This window comes from Lissotriton helveticus, chromosome 11 (assembly GCF_964261635.1).
Source record: "Lissotriton helveticus chromosome 11, aLisHel1.1, whole genome shotgun sequence".
Lineage (NCBI taxonomy): Eukaryota > Metazoa > Chordata > Amphibia > Caudata > Salamandridae > Lissotriton > Lissotriton helveticus.
Genome location: NC_136072.1, coordinates 242281545 through 242300503, shown reverse-complemented (window position 1 = coordinate 242300503; position 18959 = coordinate 242281545). Strand labels below are relative to the sequence as shown.

The 18959-nt window shown below is 42.2% G+C and overlaps 1 protein-coding gene across 2 annotated transcripts in view; it reads right to left on the bottom strand.

Moving 5' to 3' along the window:
* Positions 1-18959, bottom strand: part of EIF2A (eukaryotic translation initiation factor 2A) — a 247232-nt gene that overhangs the window by 212314 nt on the left and 15959 nt on the right. The window lies entirely within an intron of this gene.

The window sequence follows — 18959 nt, the reverse complement described above, 5'->3', positions numbered from 1 at the left end:
AGTAAGAAAACAATAATCGGGGCACAGGAGGGCAAAAACGGCAAAACGGCATAACGAACAGCAGCGAGGGGGCACAGGCACATCTGGAGGGCCGTGCGGCGAGGGGGTGTCCTGAGGACAGGTCAAAGGGTGTAATTAGTGGTGAAAGTAGCCCATAACTCAAGATTTCTTTTAAAGTATGAGCTACTACTACCCTTGCCATAGAAGGTAGAGGCAAGTCAGGAAGGCACCTACCCCCCTAAAAAGACTGAGAAAATAGAAGTAGCTCCTTTGAAATCTTAGACAGATCAGAATGGCTCACAACAAGATACTAATTAGGAGGAAATATTTAAGTTGGGCATAAGCTATGGGACCCTCTATAGACTCCAAGAGGGGGACTTTTTCTTAAGAATTATCTAATTGGGTAGGATATAAGCAGTCAATTACACTAACTGAGCCAAATCTTAGCATAGGTCAGATACTGCAATAAACGATAATCACTTAAGGACAACTGCCAAGGGATTTTCCTGAATTAATTTTAAACAGTATGAAGGAAGGATGGGGCTTACAAGATTCGACAAATCACACATTACAATACTAACCAAATATATAGCAAATACCTTGAACCCATGATTTCTTCAGTAGAGGCAACTTAACAAGAGTTTTTCAGACAGTCTCTAGTCTTTGTAATATTGAATTCTCTATGAATGTCAGCCCTCCAAAAAACAGTAGTCACTGCATCAGCCCTTTCTAAACTGAATTACAAGAATGCCCTATTCCTTAACATCCAAAAATGACTACTGCAGCAATTACAGGTGCTTCAGAACACTGCAGCACGACTACTACTGGAAGTCCCTAGGTACCAGTCAGTTTCCCATCTCTTGACCAAGCTGCATTGGCTTCCAATAAGTAAAAGAAGCAAATTCAAATCTTTATGCATAGCCTTTAAGGCCTCACATAATAACGGTCCACACTTCTTCAGAAACAGCTTCATTTGGTAATCTCCAATGAGGCAATTCAGGTCGTCCAATGCTAAACATCTGGTTGTCCCTAGTATCTAAAGAGCTCAGTGGGGTGGAAAACGTTCAACTGCAAAACTTTGGAACTCTCTCCCGTTGGAGCTCAGGGCATGCCCAAGCCTCCTGCTTTTCAGGAAGGCACAAAAAACCTGGCTTTTCAACAACTAGTTACTGGGTGAATCTTTACAGCTTTAGAACTTGCCCATAAGTAGCACCAAGATGCCCCAGGGCAATCGAACACTATATAAACTATCAAATCAAAATGTACAAGTTGAGTTAACAATGCTAAAAAGGCCCCCCAAGATGAGTTTTCAAGTCAATTTCGGCAACTGCTGATGCTGAGAATGTACCATGTGATGCTAGACTGTTTCTGCAAATTGGTATTAAGATACAAACATTGATGTTCTTAAGACCTATAGATGTGTGTCAGGTTCAGGAGGAGGAGGGGAGAAAGTGTCCGGCGAATGTATATGAAGCCCTCCTAGGTAAAGCGGCAGAAAACGCTTTAGTAACAACTGTGGACTTCGCATACTTTAAACATACAAGATTTAAGACCCTGAGTGCGATTTATAAAGTTTGGAAAGTAATAAAGAAAAAACTGGGATTGGGAAGGTATAATAGGTACTTAAGGCTCTATATGAATAATGATCTCCCCAAGGAAATTTTCTGTGACACAGCTATGAAGGAATGGGATGAGAAAGGGATCAAGAAATTGGGGGACCTAATGGATGCAGGGGGAGTAATCTTAACGTTCCAAGACATACAGCATAGGTATAATATAGCTGGGAACAGCTTCTTTAAATATCTACAAGTGAGGAGCTACTTTCATACTAAAACAGGGGGTGCAGGAGGGATGGAGAGCTGTAGGATAATGGATTACCTGGGAAGTAGCCTCTTATGCTCAATAAGACAGCTGTATGCAGAGCTACAAGTTTACAAAATAGATGACAGAGAGAAATATAGCAATAAATGGAGTGAACAGGTAAAGGCACGACCGGAAGACCTACAAACTTCCTTAGATTTTGGTCGAACTATTTTATGCTCAGCTACACTCCAAACCCAACACTATAAAACAGTTTACTCACTATATTTCACACCGGCCAGAATAGCCAGCTGGGGAGGCTCTACTGGAATAACGTGTCCAAGGTGTAATTCAACACAGGCTAATATAACACATATGTTTGCAAACTGTCCGCAATTATACACTTTAAAATTGACAATAGAAGAATTTCTGGAGAAATCACTGGGAATAAAAACTAAATTAACTGAGGAGCTGATAATTCTGGGGGTAAGCTTAGAGGAAAATATATCTCATCCAGAATTCCTATTTATGGTTACAGCAATATATAGGATAGTTGTCGCAAAAGCGTGGAAGGAGAAATTAGCACCGTCATTCCAGACTTGGATAGCAAGACTACTATCTACATACAACTTAGAGAGGGCCATATATGACAGAAAAGGAAGGAAGGCAAAAGCTCTGGGGGGCAAGATATGGGTTCCCATTGAGCAATGGAAAAGTAGGAAAAATATCTGTGGCAGTAATTGAGAAATTTGTTAGATCTATAAGATTAATAGATAGGATGTAGGATGTATTATATTTATGCCCAGTGTTTTTGTGCTCTAAATCTGCATTTTTTCTTCTTTTTTTATTTTATTAATGCAAATCTGTACTCATTGTAAAAAATTGTGTAACGATGTAAATACACCGGATGTAAAAGAAAAAAGTGGCAAAACTTTTGAATAAAGATATTTAAAAAAAAAAAAATAGATGTGTGTCAGGTTGATGTGGCTGAGACAAATTCCAATGGCTCTGGGATCACAGTGTTGATAATATCCTAATCAAGAGGTTCATCTCACTTAAACATGGTAAAGAAAGACGACCGATGACTGCACCTAATGACCCCAATCTACTAATTAAGGTGCAGGAGAGGGAAAGGGTGATTCTGACCTGTAATTCTAAGAGTAAAGCACACCATTTAGGAAGTAAAATTACAAACTCTTAAGTTTGGATTAGTGACTTTCTAAAAATTGTGAGACTTCTTGGCAGAGGTGATATTTAGAACGAGCAGAGCCATGAGGATCTGTTAACTAGAGCATGGGTACTCACAAACATTTTCCCAGGGGCTGAAATGTTTGGCCTTTGGTGTGACCGAGAGCCACACTGATGCCAGCAGGCTGAAGGTCAGGGCGGCGGCTGGGCATAAAGTGGGTGCTGGGGAAGCAAGCACGTACATCAGTGGCTGAACTGAATTGGACAATGTGGAACCTAGAAATTCTGGGGTGAATTCTGGCTTCCCCACTTGACCAAATAGTGTGATCCTGGGCAATTATTTTATTTCAGTTTCCCTCATTGCATGTAAGAGGACCTCGAAATACATGGCTTCAGACTGTGTGCTGTACAAAACCTCCTGTGTTTTGAATTTAATCACTAATGGCATTGCAAGGGGTGGAGGTAGCATGAATGTTTCTTAATTCAGGTTTGAAAATTGTCACTTAAAAACAAACACTTCTGAATGCACTGCTATAATCTGATTTACTGAGGTGAAATGGTTCTGCAGGTTAATGAAATACACTTTTTGAATTTTGAAGAGACTATCATATGTTTTCACGTTTGCGGTCATTAAAGTAAAGGTGTTACTAAAAATAAGGGGTGCAGAACACCCTAGTTTCTGTTTTTTAAACTGCAATTAAAATTCAAATAAACGCTTGCTGTTTATTTAACATTTTGTTTATGGTAGTGCTGTCGCCAGTAAACAGCAGCCCAGTTCTGCTATTGCCCTAGGGGCTGCATGTAAAGGTCAAGACGCAGGCAGACTTCGGGCTGTACTTTGAGTACCACTGAATTAGAGCTTTTGACTCTTGTAATATTACTTGTTGGGACACAAGGAGGGAGGATACTGGAGTTGAGAAGTTTTTGAAGTCTTTAGATATTGTGGGTCTCCAATAGTCAGGGTGTCTGCACAAGTGCATAGTAAATGGGTCCGTTGTCTTCAGTAAACACAATTAAATCAATGGGAGACAAAGAGGAGGCCTGGTGACAGCAGGCTGGGTGGACAAAAATGTGTGACGATATTAGGTGATAATGACATCATTTTTAATAGTCTGACTTAGCTGCAATTATGCTACTTTTTTTAAATTTATAGTTTGCGAAAAAATGTAGGCCTATGCCCTGCAAGGAGTAAAACATGCCCATACCTAGATTACTTTACGCAGATTCTCCACAGTGAAGTTTTATTATCACAGACACATGGTTATTGTGACAGGAGATCTTTATTTGCTACCCTTTTGGGACAACCTTGAATATGGCTGTATTTTTAGTTGTGTAATTCAAGTCAAGTCAAGAAAAGCTTTATTTCTTTTACATTTTTTACAATCATAAAAGCACAGATAAAATACAAAGATTACACAAATATTTACACCAGAATTTAATAACAGTATCCATTAAAAACCTTTTGAGCTTGATATATATTCCATATTATTAAAAAGAATAGTATACATTAAAATGACAGTACATCTGAAGAATGTTGCCCCCTAAATCACAATACTCTTCCTTTGACGAAGGACTTTCTTTAAAAACATGGATATCCTCCAGGCTACATGTTCATTTTCTAAAAGCTGGAGCTTGATAAAAGCCGGACGACATTGCCTCAGCCCCCAGATTTTTAAAAGTGGAACTATCCAGGCCTTTCTTAACTCTATATAAAATTTACAAAATAAGACTAGATGAGATGAAGATTGAGCCGATTGGTTATCACAAGGACATAATTGTAATTTACTTGCCCAATAATTCATTTTTGGGAACGAGACAAATCTATAGATGGCCCCCAATCTAAATCTGATTAATAGCAGCATATCAAAACCGCTGGGTACAAATATTAAATATGGCTGCAGGCTAAAAGTAGTAAGGACCATCTGAGGATGCTGGACACTTGGCTTCGTGATTTCCCCAGATAATCTCAACATATCCAGGAATTGAAGGGCATCCTTTCATAGGCTTTTTCTGGTAATCAACGTGAGCGAGCTCGGGTTAGTAAAATATTCCGGATGGCCCAAGTCTTTCATGAACTCTTTCACAAACTTGACCCATGGAATTCTTTGCACCCCTTCCAGCCTCAAACTATCCTGTAGAATCTCCCTATTTAGTTTGGTCTCCTCTTTTGACCAAATTCTATGACAAAGAAGAATTGGCTCTAATTTTATGAAGTCGGATATGTATGGGAGGCCCAGCTCTGCATGACAGACATAGGTGGAGGTACTGGTGGAAGCTGACAAGATATATCTTAAAAATGTGTTCTTCACTAGCTGAATTGGGTGGGTGTCAGCAAAGCCCCAGACCCCGCTCCATATACAACAGTCAAAGCACATTTCACTTTGTATATTTGCAAGAGTTCTCTTGGGGGTTTCCTACCCAGTTTTTTTGAGAAGTTGGCAAGAGCAGTTGTTGTTCTAATAAGTGCCAGCTTTTTTGCTGAGACCCCTTGGGCCCATGTGTCATTCTGGCTAAACAGAATCCCTAGATATGAAAACTGTTAGTTGGGGCTATTAGATGTCCATCCACATACATATCCCAACACTCCTGGTTCCCACGTCCGCATCTCATTATAAAAGTCTTTGAGGTGTTAATACTAAGACCAAGGTCCTTCATAAAGTAAAACAAGCATTGAAAATGCAATAGGTCTCGCCTTTAATTAAGTTAAAGCCATTTGCTTTGCTAATGGTATTGTATAGCAAAGCAAATGACTAACTTAATCTTTGGCACCACCTTTTTTTTTATTTACCAATCCAACTTGGATAAGTAAATCAAAATAATAAAAAAGCCAAGTGCCTTTTGTAGACGCGTGCCTGCGTGGTGCACACAAAAAGTGATAGGTACCGTGGCAGTGTCTTAGCACCTATTTTTTTGTTTCCCCTTTAGCCAAGCTACCCATCATCACTAAAAACCATTGGCATAGCCAATAAATTTCAAAAGGCGAGACATACTGACTGTTTCAGTGCCTTTTATTAGATGCAGAGAGTAATGGTAACATATCCTACACTGAGTACAAAAACAGCTATGATGGCCAATACCTCAAGGGAACCCTCAGAGTCCACCCACAACATTGAGTAAAACACTTAGGGAAGGGAGTTGAGAGGAGGGGGTGAGCAAGGGTGGCGGATGGACCAGGGGGCGTAGGGATAAAAAGGGGCTGATTTGACTGCCAAGGGTCGGTGTAGGTGACGGGCACTGGGGGCAGCCCCCATGGCGGGGGTAAGGACTGGCCAGCAGGGGCAAGTACAGAAGTCAGCCGTCAAGGTATCAGTGGAAACGTAGGGTCAAGAGGTCGACAGCGGAGGCTGTGCACTCGGTGAGGGCTGGGGCCTGGGCAGGAGTTGGGGAGGGATGGCAGCTCCTGGGGCAAGGTGCAGGGGATGCACAGTGGGTTGTTGGACAGGAGCTGGGCAGTGGTGACAGTATACAGGTGAGGGGTAGAAGATAAGTAAAGATTGCTGCGTTCATGGTAGGTGTATACCAGTGAAGGCATTCTGTGCAGGGGGTAGAAGATGGGCAGTAGCGTCTGCACACAGGAAACATATTTGGCATAATGAGCATTGTATTACCCAGGGCGAGGGAAGGGGATTAGTAGCTGAGCAGTACGCTGGATTGCCGGCTGTAGGTGGCAGTGCCACTCAGTGCAGAGGTGACATATGGACAGTGGTTGTGGCAGCCCCCCCCTTTCAGGGAGGATGGGGCTGCAAACAGCGCTGGCAGGACCTAATGCAGTGGGTGATAGCCAGTGGTGTCAGTGCCCAAAGCTCCATGGCATCTCTCGACACCAAGGACTGTATGACTCTGCAGTGCAACATCAGACCACGGATCATATTTTGGGTTTGGATTGCTGAGTGCTGAATCGGTGATCTCGAACCACAGCGAGAGTCGCCACAGCAGGGCAGCGGAGCTAACTTGGATCTTACCTGACTACCGGGGATGTTTCCTTCCTGTCCTTTCCGGGCTGGTCTGGAGCCCTGCTGCTGGGAGAGACGCAGCCTTACCGCAGGGCAGCACCACATCCACCGCGCGCCTGGTCTCGTGCTTCGCCCTCCCCGGCGGCTGCGGTAGATTCCTCCCTCCTGCTCTCCTTGAGCCAAGGGGCGCCGGTATCTCAACGCAACACCTACTGTACACACACTGCTTCCTTCCCGTGGCCTGCGGGGAGGGGCGGGGGTTAAACTGAATGGTAAATTGTCGTCACCAGGCTCCCACCCCTAAGGCAATGCGCGGACGACAGAGACATACTGTACGGTGAATTCACACGCTCGGGTACAACACTGCGTGGCAGGAGAGGAAGCAGCTCCTGCAGGCCGCTTAGCTGCTATGCATGCATGTCGTTTATATGTGCATACCTGCTATATAAGCACGTAGGCTGTGTGTGCATACCTGCATGCTATGTATGTGAATGTCAGTGGGCGCCCGCCCCTCCAGGTCGTTCTTTCTTCCAGTGAGGGCATCCCATGAAAGTCAGTCCGGCGCATTCACTTGTGTGGTGCACATTCTACATGGCAAGCGTGTGCACAGACAGCCTGGAGAATCAGCCCTGCCCGCCAAGTTGTCAGCGAAAGAGGCAGTGTCTGCTGGCTGCACTCCCCCTCCCTCCTCTGCATCTCTGTGCATCTCTCTCTCTCTCTCTTTCTCAGGCTGCAGCCAGCTCGGCCTTCCGCCCTCCATCTCTGCCTGCCCGTCTCCCTGCTGGCTGGGGGTCCTTGGGAACCGCGGGAGCTCTGTGTGCCTATGTGTGTGCGCGCCTGCCGCTGCTGCCGGAGCTGCGCCACCCGGCGCCCCACAGCCCTGCCTTCCCCCCCAGCGACAGCATGCAGGGCGGAGGGACGTTTGCCACCCCCGGAGCACCCACTCACAGTAAGTAGCACCTGCGCTGCCGGGGGAGGCGGTGGGAAGGAGCGGCATCTGCTTGGAGGGGAGGGGGCGGAGTGGTGCTTATTGTTGCTGTTTGGCTCTACATTAAGTCATTGAGCCGAAACCAAGGCAGACGGGGGGTGCTTTTGCAGTCTGTGTGATTCTCTGTAAAAGTATGTAGGCGGGGAGTATATTCGCGGCACCCGCGCTTTACTTGTAACATTTCAAAAGTAAAGCACGGGTGCCGCGATTATACAAAAATGAAAGAAATAGAAAAAACATCTTTTTCTTTCATTTTGGCATAATCGCGGCACATACGCGCTTTATTTTAAAAGGTTACAAGTAAAGCGCGGGTGCCCCGATTATACCAAAATGATAGAAATAGATGTTTTTTCCTATTTCTTTCATTTTGGTATAATCGCGGCACCCGCGCTTTACTTGTAACATTTCAAAAGTAAAGCGAGGGTGCCGCGATTATACTAAAATTAAACAAATAGAGAGAAAAAACAACGATGTACACATTTCTCTTTTAGAGCCGGACTTCCTGCTGTGGTAAAAGCTTTCTTGTCTTCTTTATGGGGCGAAACAGATGGCCCCATGAAGTACGTCACAGGGACCTCTTTTCCAATGGCTGGCCACCGTTTAGCATGAACGGTCACGCCAGCCAATGGAAAAGAGGGGCGGGGCTTAACCTCGCTATTGAAACTTACTCTAAGTCATTAAATCTCGCCAGCGAGACTGCGCATGTGCGCAGCCTACACTCACAGAGACCTAAAGATGTATTTAAAACCTTCTGTAGACCGATCTGCGTGCAGGACATTATGACAGCGTCGTCCGCATATAAAAGAGCTGGTATGCGACGGTTGCCTATTTGGGGGAAATCTTGAGCATCCTTAAGAATTGCCAGCCCTAGCCCATTAATACAAAGGTTAATAAAAAAGGAAGTGGGCTAGGACACAACCTTGTCTAATCCCCCTCCTGATAGGGAAGGAGGCAGTGCGCTCTCTCCCAGGCCAAAGCGCACACGTGATTTTGCCCCACTGTAGAGGCGCTTAAGAAAGTAAATGATAATTTTCAGGTGTTTTACCTGCTTTGTGAAATGCCATTAAAAGTAACTACAGATGGAAATGGAGGAGTGAGCAATTACTAGCCTCCCAGAACAGATGCTTAAAATGTCATTTTGAAAACAACCAACCTGTTCAGGTCACCCACCTGTCAGCTGCGATTCCTTCTATGTTACATTTTTATGCATCACTTCTCAACATGTAAGTGAGGGGTAAGAGCACTCTACAGAATACTTAGATTGGAAGGGTGCACAGCTAGTTGTGTTTGCTTGTTTTTAAATTGATTTTTTTGGGTTCTCCGCAGGTGACGTCCTAGCCCCTTAGGCGTCTTAAATCAGTCATGTAAGTGATTCCAGCAGTTCACTGGAACCATCCCTGAGGGAACACACAATTCTCCTCTCTGGTTACAAGAGGATTTCCACACAGTTTTTTTCGTTTTCAAAAAAAGATTTCAATTTATTCATTTTGTGTTTTCAAAGATAAGCATTTAGTTAATTAAACTTTTAACAAATGCGGCATTATCAATTTCACTTTGTGTCCAATGCATTTCGGGCATTCGTGATGCCCTTCATCAGGGAATGATACTGTCAATGAAAAATGAATCAAAAAACTCAATTATAAAAACAATGAACTACTGGTTCATCACTGTGTTACTTTACACTTTTGTCAGATACATGCCAAGATTTTCATAATGTTCACCCATTAATTAAATGATACAGTGGTGATTCGGAATATATCACATTACGGTTCAGTTAGATTCACTTAGTGGTTATGTACAACTGTTATTCGTCAGCTAACGGCCCTCGTGAAAACGGTAGTATAAAATATATGCAACTCGCATGCCCATTCTTGATCGTTGAAATAATGTTCTGGAGAAAATATAAACAAAACGAGAAGATTAACTCTCGTGAGTTCATTTAGTGACACTGCCTAACGGAGTGTTATGTTGTTTACTAACCTTATGTAACTTGAATAGCGGCCTCGCGGCAGCTTCTGGATGTGTTCGTCTAGACGCCACTCCTGAGAGTGTTCGCCATTACGATTGTCTGCTTAGAATCTATTCCGGTCACGTGGTTTGCTGTGTATGGTAACTGACGAAAGACACTACTATCGGTGAATGGAGCGGTGGTGATAATCTATTGTTAAATTATATTAAATGAAGCTACTTCCTTAAAGAATAATAAATTCTAGTAGAAAAACGAGGAAGATAAAAAGACGAGGAAGTAGAAATTAAGTGTTGGTAAAAACGGGGAAGCTAGACTAGAACCCTTACACTCTCAACTTGTATCTGTGATCGTACGAATGTGATGAGCTACTAAGTGACAAGTGACCCAATGTGGAAACATCGGATGATTATTTAGAAACCAAAATAACAACATTCACAGTTGTACCAATTTGCACCTTTGGAGCATTATTAAAGATAACAAGAGAATTCAATTCTTTCATTGAGTCCGTTTGGTTTTTGGGTGGATAATTTGTATATCCAAAAGTTCTCCCTCTGTAAGAGGTATTTCGTGTTGTCTCTTCCTTCTGTTTTTTTTATACATTCCAAAATTATGAATTTGAGTTGTGAGATGTTATGTTTTTCTTCCATAAAATGCATAGCCACAGAGGATTTGGCGTTCTTTAGTCGAATGTTGGATTTATGTTCTGTGAGTCTAATTTTAATGCGGCGCTCTGTCTTTCCAATATAGAGTTTTCCACATGGACATTTTAATGCATATATAACATTTGGCGTTTCACATGTTGCATTCACTTTTAGCTTGACTTCATGACCCTTCATCGGGTGGTTGATTTTATTTCCCTTTATTACATTGTTGCAGTGGCCACAGTTGAGACACGCCTTGGTGCCCTTAAAGATTTCAAGTGTTTTTGCTTGAGGTTGAATCATTTCACCCATATTTTTTGCTCTTGTAAAGGCAAATAGTGGAGGATGTTCAAAGATATTGTTAAAATCCGGTTCCAAAGTTAGTATTTGCCAATGCTTTAGAATTGCTTTCTTGAATTTATGACTGGATGTTGAGAATTTTGATACTGCCACTATTCGAGTTTGCTCTTTTTTTACTACCAGGTTGTAGTAACGTTTTTCTGTCCATTTGAGTTATTCTGATTCGTGATTCTTCTATGGTCTGTACTGGGTAACCTCTTTGTTTGAATTTGGTACCTATTTCTTGAATTCTTTGTACCATCTTGGTGTGTCCCGATGTAATCCTTTTGACCCTTGCCATTTGTGAAAAAGGTAGATACTTTTTAAGACTTTGTTCGTGAAAACTGGTATAATGTAACATGTTATTCCTGTCTGTGTTTTTGACAAAAAGATCCGTTTCAAACCCTACTTCTGTGAGATTGACTCTAAAGTCGAGAAATGTTACGGATGTGTCAGATATTTCCCACGTTATTTGAATTCTTTCATCCACGTTGTTGAATTTAGTCAAAGCTGCTTGTAAGTCTTCTTTTGAACTTCTCCAGACGATAAATATGTCGTCTATGTACCTTATGAAAAGTTTAAGGTTCTCTTGCCATTTGGATAGTATGTGGGTCTCTTCATAAAATTTCATAAAGAGATTCGCGTATACCGGCGCTGCCGAATTGCCCATGGCAGTGCCCACGAGTTGCTGGTACCATGTGTCTTTGTACCGGAAATAGCTTTGGTATAGAGAAAAAATCATTAATTCCATCAGGAACGTTTGAAATGCGATATCCAAATCGGTGTTGGTTAGGGCTTCTTCAATGGCCTCTATTCCTAGAGAGTGTGGTATGGCCGTGTATAGGGAACGAACATCCGCAGTGCACATAACCAGTCGTTCATCCGGTTCGATGTTGATTGTTTCAAGTTTAAGGAGAAAGTCAGTTGTGTCTTTTACGTAAGTTCTCATGTTTTTGACCGACGGTTGCAAATATTTGTCCAATAGTTGCCCAATTGGCTCATGTAAGCTCCCCCGAGTAGATACTATGGGTCGTAGAGGAGGGTCAGTTCGATTTTTATGAATCTTGGGTATCATCCTTAATGTCGGACTCTTGGGATTGGCTTTAATAAGGAATTTTTTTGTTCCGTCATTTATGACGCCCATTTCATACGCTTTGTCAACGATTGTTTTGAGGTTTTGCATGAATTCCATAGTGGGATTGTTGTCCAGTTTCATGTATGTGTTAGTGTCCGAGATATGTTCGAGTACTTTGTCCTCAAACATGGTCCGGTTCATTATGACTATGGGACCTCCATTATCTGCCTTTGTACAGATAATCTCTTCCTTAGTTGATAGTTTCCTCAAAGTGTCTAGGTCCTTTTGTGTGATGTTCCGTGTACCACATTTGTGGTGTTTAATACTTGTGAGATCCTGTTTAACCATTTTCTCAAAAATGTCAAACGTCTTGTGACTAATGGGTGCTTGAAAGGAACTCGGTGGTCTCAATCCCTGTAACTGGTCTGTTTCTTGTGTCGTCGGTCTTGGTAGGACATTATCAAAGAAATGTCGTAAACGTACTTTTCTCATTAACTTAAAAAAGCTGATTTCCAATTCTAGGTTATCCGTATTTGAGGTTGGCACAAAGGATGTTCCTTTTTGTAATAGTTGTTCCTCGTGTTTGTTTAGTGGATAATCGATGTTTATAACTAGTTGATCTGCTATTTCTTCTTCTTCTCCTTGTTCACACCTGTTGTGCTCCTCGTGGATGGTTGTTCTTTTTCCTTCTCTTTTTCTTTTGTTTTGTCCTCACCTGGGTCGCCTTTTTGCGACTGTCCTTGTTCTAAAAAAGAATTCGGCTCCGTTTGTGCACTTGCGGTCGGTTGTTCCGCTTGTTCCGAGTCTGGTCTCACTGCTGGTTGAGGTCCACTTGTTGTTGGTCGTTCAGTTTGTTTAGTTAACTGGGATGTTCGTCTGGCTCTTTGTGAGATGTCACTGTCTGAAGAAGAAGTTTCCGTGTTGGAAGTGTACGGTTTGTTTGCACGTTTACGGGCATATACCTCTGCCCAGGCATATACTTCTCCGAGACGATAGTCTAGGGTGTCTCTCTTGTATATCCGGATTTTCCTTTCATTTATGCCCTTAGTATGTTTATCCATTTGAGTCTGTATTTCTTCCAAGGTTTTGGTGAGTTCCTCTTTCGACATTAACCCAGATAATTCGTTTGATACTTCCGATATTTCTTTTGAGAGTTCTTCCAGGATTTCTGATAACTCTTCTATAATTAGAAGAATGAGGTCCAGCGAGCACTTGTTAAGAATTTCATACCATTTCTCCTGGAACTTTTTCGAATTCTTGCATAGCGAGGGTTTTAGGGCAATTCTTAGGCCCCTTGGTATGCGCAGATTCCGGTGATATTTGATTAGTGTGCTTGCATGCATTTGTTGGTTGATTTTTCTTTTGAATAAGTAAATTAATTGTCTTATACTCTGCTCTTTGGTGCGGAAGTTCGACTCCTGTGAAAGTTCATCCCTAATTAGAGCATATATTCGATCTGCCTCATCAGGTTTAAATGCAAACGTAGAGGCTCTGGCCTCAGTGCTTCGTGATATTTCATCGTAATTGCTCATCCTGATTAATTGTGCGTGCTATCCGTCCTTTGTAGGAGTTTTTTTTAATTTGCAGTAACTTGGATTGGAAGGGTGCACAGCTAGTTGTGTTTGCTTGTTTTTAAATTGATTTTTTTTGGTTCTCCGCAGGTGACGTCCTAGCCCCTTAGGCGTCTTAAATTAGTCAGGTAAGTGATTCCAGCAGTTCACTGGAACCATCCCTGAGGGAACACACAATTCTCCTCTCTGGTTACAAGAGGATTCCAACACAGTTTTTTTCGTTTTGAAAACAAGATTTCAATTTATTCCTTTTGTGTTTTCAAAGATAAGCATTTAGTTCATTAAACTTTTAACAAATGCGGCATTATCAATTTCACTTTGTGTCCAACGCATTTCGGGCATTCGTGATGCCCTTCATCAGGGAATGATGCGGTCAATGAAAAATGAAACAAAAAACTCAATTATAAAAACAATGAACTACTGGTTCATCACTGTGTCACTTTACACTTTTGTCAGATACATGCCAAGATTTTCATAATGTTCACCCATTAATTAAATGATACAGTGGTGATTCGGAATTTATCACATTACGGTTCAGTTAGATTCACTTAGTGGTTATGTACAACTGTTATTCGTCAGCTAACGGCCCTCGTGAAAACGGTAGTATAAAATATATGCAACTCACATGCCCAAATCTTCTCGTTTTGTTTATATTTTCTCCAGAACATTATTTCAACGATCAAGAATGGGCATGTGAGTTGCATATATTTTATACTACCGTTTTCACGAGGGCCGTTAGCTGATGAATAACAGTTGTACATAACCACTAAGTGAATCTAACTGAACCGTAATGTGATATATTCCGAATCACCACTGTATCATTTAATTAATGGGTGAACATTATGAAAATCTTGGCATGTATCTGACAAAAGTGTAAAGTGACACAGTGATGAACCAGTAGTTCATTGTTTTTATAATTGAGTTTTTTGTTTCATTTTTCATTGACAGTATCATTCCCTGATGAAGGGCATCACGAATGCCCGAAATGCTTTGGACACAAAGTGAAATTGATAATGCCGCATTTGTTAAAAGTTTAATGAACTAAATGCTTATCTTTGAAAACACAAAAGGAATAAATTGAAATCTTTTTTTGAAAACGAAAAAAGCTGTGTGGGAATCCTCTTGTAACCAGAGAGGAGAATTGTGTGTTCCCTCAGGGATGGTTCCAGTGAACTGCTGGAATCACTTACATGACCACTTTACAGAATAGCCACAATAGAGCAAATTAGTTCTCTTTACAATGAAATTGCAAACAACATCACAAGAGGGTGAGGAAAACGTGGAGAAAAGTCGAAGAAGGTCATTTCAGTGGCCAAAGTTAGACAGTAAACTAACTTCTGTAATTGTAAATTACAAACAGTTTCTAGTGTGTAGGCAGATAAAACACTACAGCTTGGTCTACAAGCCTATGGCCTCTTACAGACAGCCAGAGTATTCAAACATTACTTTGTAATCCTACATTACACAGATTAGGGTTCCACTATGCACTGCTTATATTATCGCTACAAAGCAGGCATGTAGATGTATCTCAGCTAGAAAAGTGTACAAAGGCTGGTACATAAAAAATGCAGGCGATGGCTATACAGCATCCTGATCATATGAAATATCAGCAGAAAAGAAATAAAATTTTAAATCAAGGACACAAAAACACGGACTTGGGTTTAGTAAGTGTACGAGGTCAGTGTTGATTAATTTCTTTCAGAATATTTTTTCAAATTCAGACCTTGTGACAGAGTAATCAGATGTTTAACTTGGCTGCGAGATTTGTTCCTTTGTGTAAACAATATTGTGTAGGGATAATAAGGCTTTGACTCTGGAACGTCAGAAACACCTGCCTCTGAGCCACAGCAAACAAACATGCATGAGACTGGAACATTTGTGGGAGTGCAGAGTGTGAGAGGAGACAGCTGGAAGGCATAACAGGATTTCAGGGAAGCAGGTGCTTGAAAAACGTCACAGTGAGAAGCAAATTAAAGGAAACACAGGTGTCACCAAATGTTAAATCTTTATTCTCGCAAACCCTTAACAGTGGCCACTTATGCGCAACATGTGTAAACCACAAAAAAACAGAACCCCATCCTAACACTTTTCAGGGCAGGACTCGCAATACTTTGTCAACAGCTACATGGTGGTGGAAACTTGGATGTGGTGTCCTCTATGTGCAAGACATTTTGTTAATTTTGTTTGTTGACCGTGCCTCTGAATACCTCACTGGCAGACAGTAGGGGCATTCTTACGGATATCCCTGCTGTTATCTCAACAGTTCCAGGCATTAGAACTCTCATGGCAGCACTGCCATAGTTCCTATAACTGGTCAGTGCTCAAATGAAAATTAATAGTCCAAACATCACGGAAGATCTTCTCTACAGTTTAAGGAGCCCATGGAGAATGCCCAATCTAAGATGGAAGACTGAACCACTTCCAGCAGTACTGGTGACCCTTGTTTTGAAGTACTCTATTTTGTCCATTGCTGTTTCAGTTTCTTTAACAGTGTAGGTGTTGGGATGCGTTAGCTCAATTGGCAACCAGCATGTGATTTAATAGGAGATATTTTCAAAGAAGGAAGGGATGTCAACTGTGGACGTTGATGCAATATGCTCTTCTGTGTTTTTTTTAGGTCACTAAGGGCTTTTTAGGTCTCGGTGAAGCGAGCGAAGCTCGCTCTCGCCAAAGACCTATAGTCAGCGTGTGTGCTTTCCAGGAGGACAGTCCTGGCCGCGCGCAAGTCGATTTGCGCCGGACACGCGCGCGTGAACGCGCTGTCCTCCTCGGAAGCTGAGACGCTAGCAATACCTCCCGCTGCTTGCGCATGCGCCGTGCCCCATGGAAGGTTTCGGCTTTACGCATGCGCCGTGCCCCTTACTGCAGGACCGGCCGCGGCAGACTCGGGGCTGCGGCCGTCCACTTTAAGCACTTTAGGGGTTAAGAATCTTGTTGGCGCGGAGGGGGGTTCGATTTTACAGTGGTTCCTCGGGCCGTGCCCCATGGAAGGTTTCGGCCTTACACATGCGCCGTGCCCCTTACTGCAGGACCGGCCGCGGCAGACCCGTCAACGGAGCGCGCGATGACGATGCAAGTGTTTGTTTTCTTTCTTCGGCTCCTCCTCACGTCGCGTGGCCATGTTTGTCCCAGTTAAAGAAGGAATAAAGAGACAGCCGAGGTGAGTCATAAGAAGCCGAGCACGGGCTGCTGTGTGAGCAAAGGGCGGCAGTGAGGCCACCGGAGTTTTCCGGGACAGATTTAATAGCGACTAAAAGTATGGCTTGTTTCATATGTAGGCAATATGAGGAAAAATGTAAAAAAGGGAAAAGTCTAAACAATGCATGACTTGGCTATTTACATATTTGTTTGCACAGAAATGCTGAGAGCACTGATCTGATGGTGTCTAGTCTCATTAAATCAATATAAATCAACATCCATTTGGAGGGAAAATAATTAGCGTGCGCTTTGTGAGCGACGAGATCTTACACCAAAGTGTTGGAAAGTTGCACATCCCATGAATCTGGTGCCAGTTTCGCTCCAGCATATTGGCCCGGAATCTAGCACATCCCAAATAATGTAGAAGAGGACAACTCAGGATGAGGCAGTTAAACTCCAGTAGTAAACAGTAGGCCGTAGTTTGTTTGTGCTGCATGGAATATTACAGTTGATGTTGCAATATTTAGCAATGCCAATAGCTCAAACTTAATTAACCCGAGACCTATTGCATTGCAAATGCTTGTTATCTTTGTTGGCACAATCACTCGTTGGAAACACATTTGGTCTTGTTTGCATGAATTTTCTCATTGTAGGTATGGCATGTAGTATTAGTGCCTGACAGGCTGTAAAGCAAAGAGGGGGCAGTCGCGTCATAAGCTGCAACAGATAATCAACACTGCATAACTGATGGTCCCTAATGAGTAAACAGGTTTCACTCAGAGCAACCTTAGCTGTCCCTTAGTAGGTTGAGCTAAGTGAATACGCCGGATTCAGATAAAGTGCACCTAAATGTTGTGCATAACAAATCAAAATGAAAATAAAACAAGAAAAAAAGAACCTTCAATGTCCGCACAATGCTCAGGTTATAAAAAATAAGAACAAATAGAGCAGAAACGACGTGAAATGACAGGAGATAAACAGAAAAATAGACCGTGAAAGGATAATTAGCTCTTAACCCATTTGACTGCCAATGGGTTGCACAATGTGGTGCTTTCATGTGGGTAAAGTCTTCTTTCCAAGATTGTTTCTGGGTTCACTAAACAGCCCCTGCAAGCTATGCAGCTCTGAAAAACAATGAACCTCACGCATTGCAATAGTTTCACAAACTAGGAAGCAGAATGCTGAGCGTAACAGTATGCTGTGAGAGAAATACTACAATAAAACAGTGATTAATATCCATACTTCTCATTACCAGCCTTGTACACTGGTTCCACATTCAAGGTGGGCATTCATAAACAGTGGCTGCACTGGAACTGAATGGAAATGCCATTTTACATTAAGCATATTTTGGGTTTTCTTGTCTCAAATGCATAAATATTTAAAGAAGACAACTAGTCCTGGAACAATTACTTACTAGGCTCTTAAACTTTCTCTTGAGCATATTCTACATTGAACCATGCTGAAACTCGACTATACAGTACCATTTTAAATACTCTTCTATTCACGCCAGTCTCCTCAATTGAACTACCCAAATAATGAAGATTCTAAAAGTATGTGTCAGCGTGTATTGCCTACTTGCTCCCTTACTAACATGACAAACTTCTCAATTCTTAAAGTTAATGAAGCATTGCCGAATATCACTCTTAGACCTGTTCTGTTTTACCGAACAGCTAGGTTTTAGGGTGCATGCCCCACCATGTCCCAGGGCACACACGACACGTCACAAGCAGCACATTAGAGGCAGTCTTTACAACATATACCTAAATCCTAGGAAAGCATAGTCACCATGCAAATCCCAAAACATCTATAAACACTATCCCAGACCCCAACAAATCTGGCTTCTAATGTAACACAGGACGGGAACAGGCCTGGTCAACATTTGGGAGGACACCCAAAAAACTGATATTCAAGGCTCAAGAGCGTGCTAATCCTCATGAAACTCTGTCACTTCTGAAACAGTTGTCAGCTGGATCTTGTTACATAATCTCTAGTCAGTGGCATATGTCATAAACAAATCTCTAAAATGGTTGACACCACTCTCATCAGATTGGCCGCAAAGGGTCAGAATGGAAGACCAGATATCACCATCCAGACTGGTTACTCGTGGAGTACCCAATGGCCTATCCCCTCAATTCAACATTTATGCAAAACCCCTTATCATCTGTTAAGTGCACAAAATCTCTTTTTGTGCCCATATGAAGATGAAACACTTGTGTCCACGAGTCACAAGAGAAGAAACCCAATTCAAAAACGCAAGTAAAGTGAAGCATGCATTCAAACAGAAAAGGGCAGAAGTT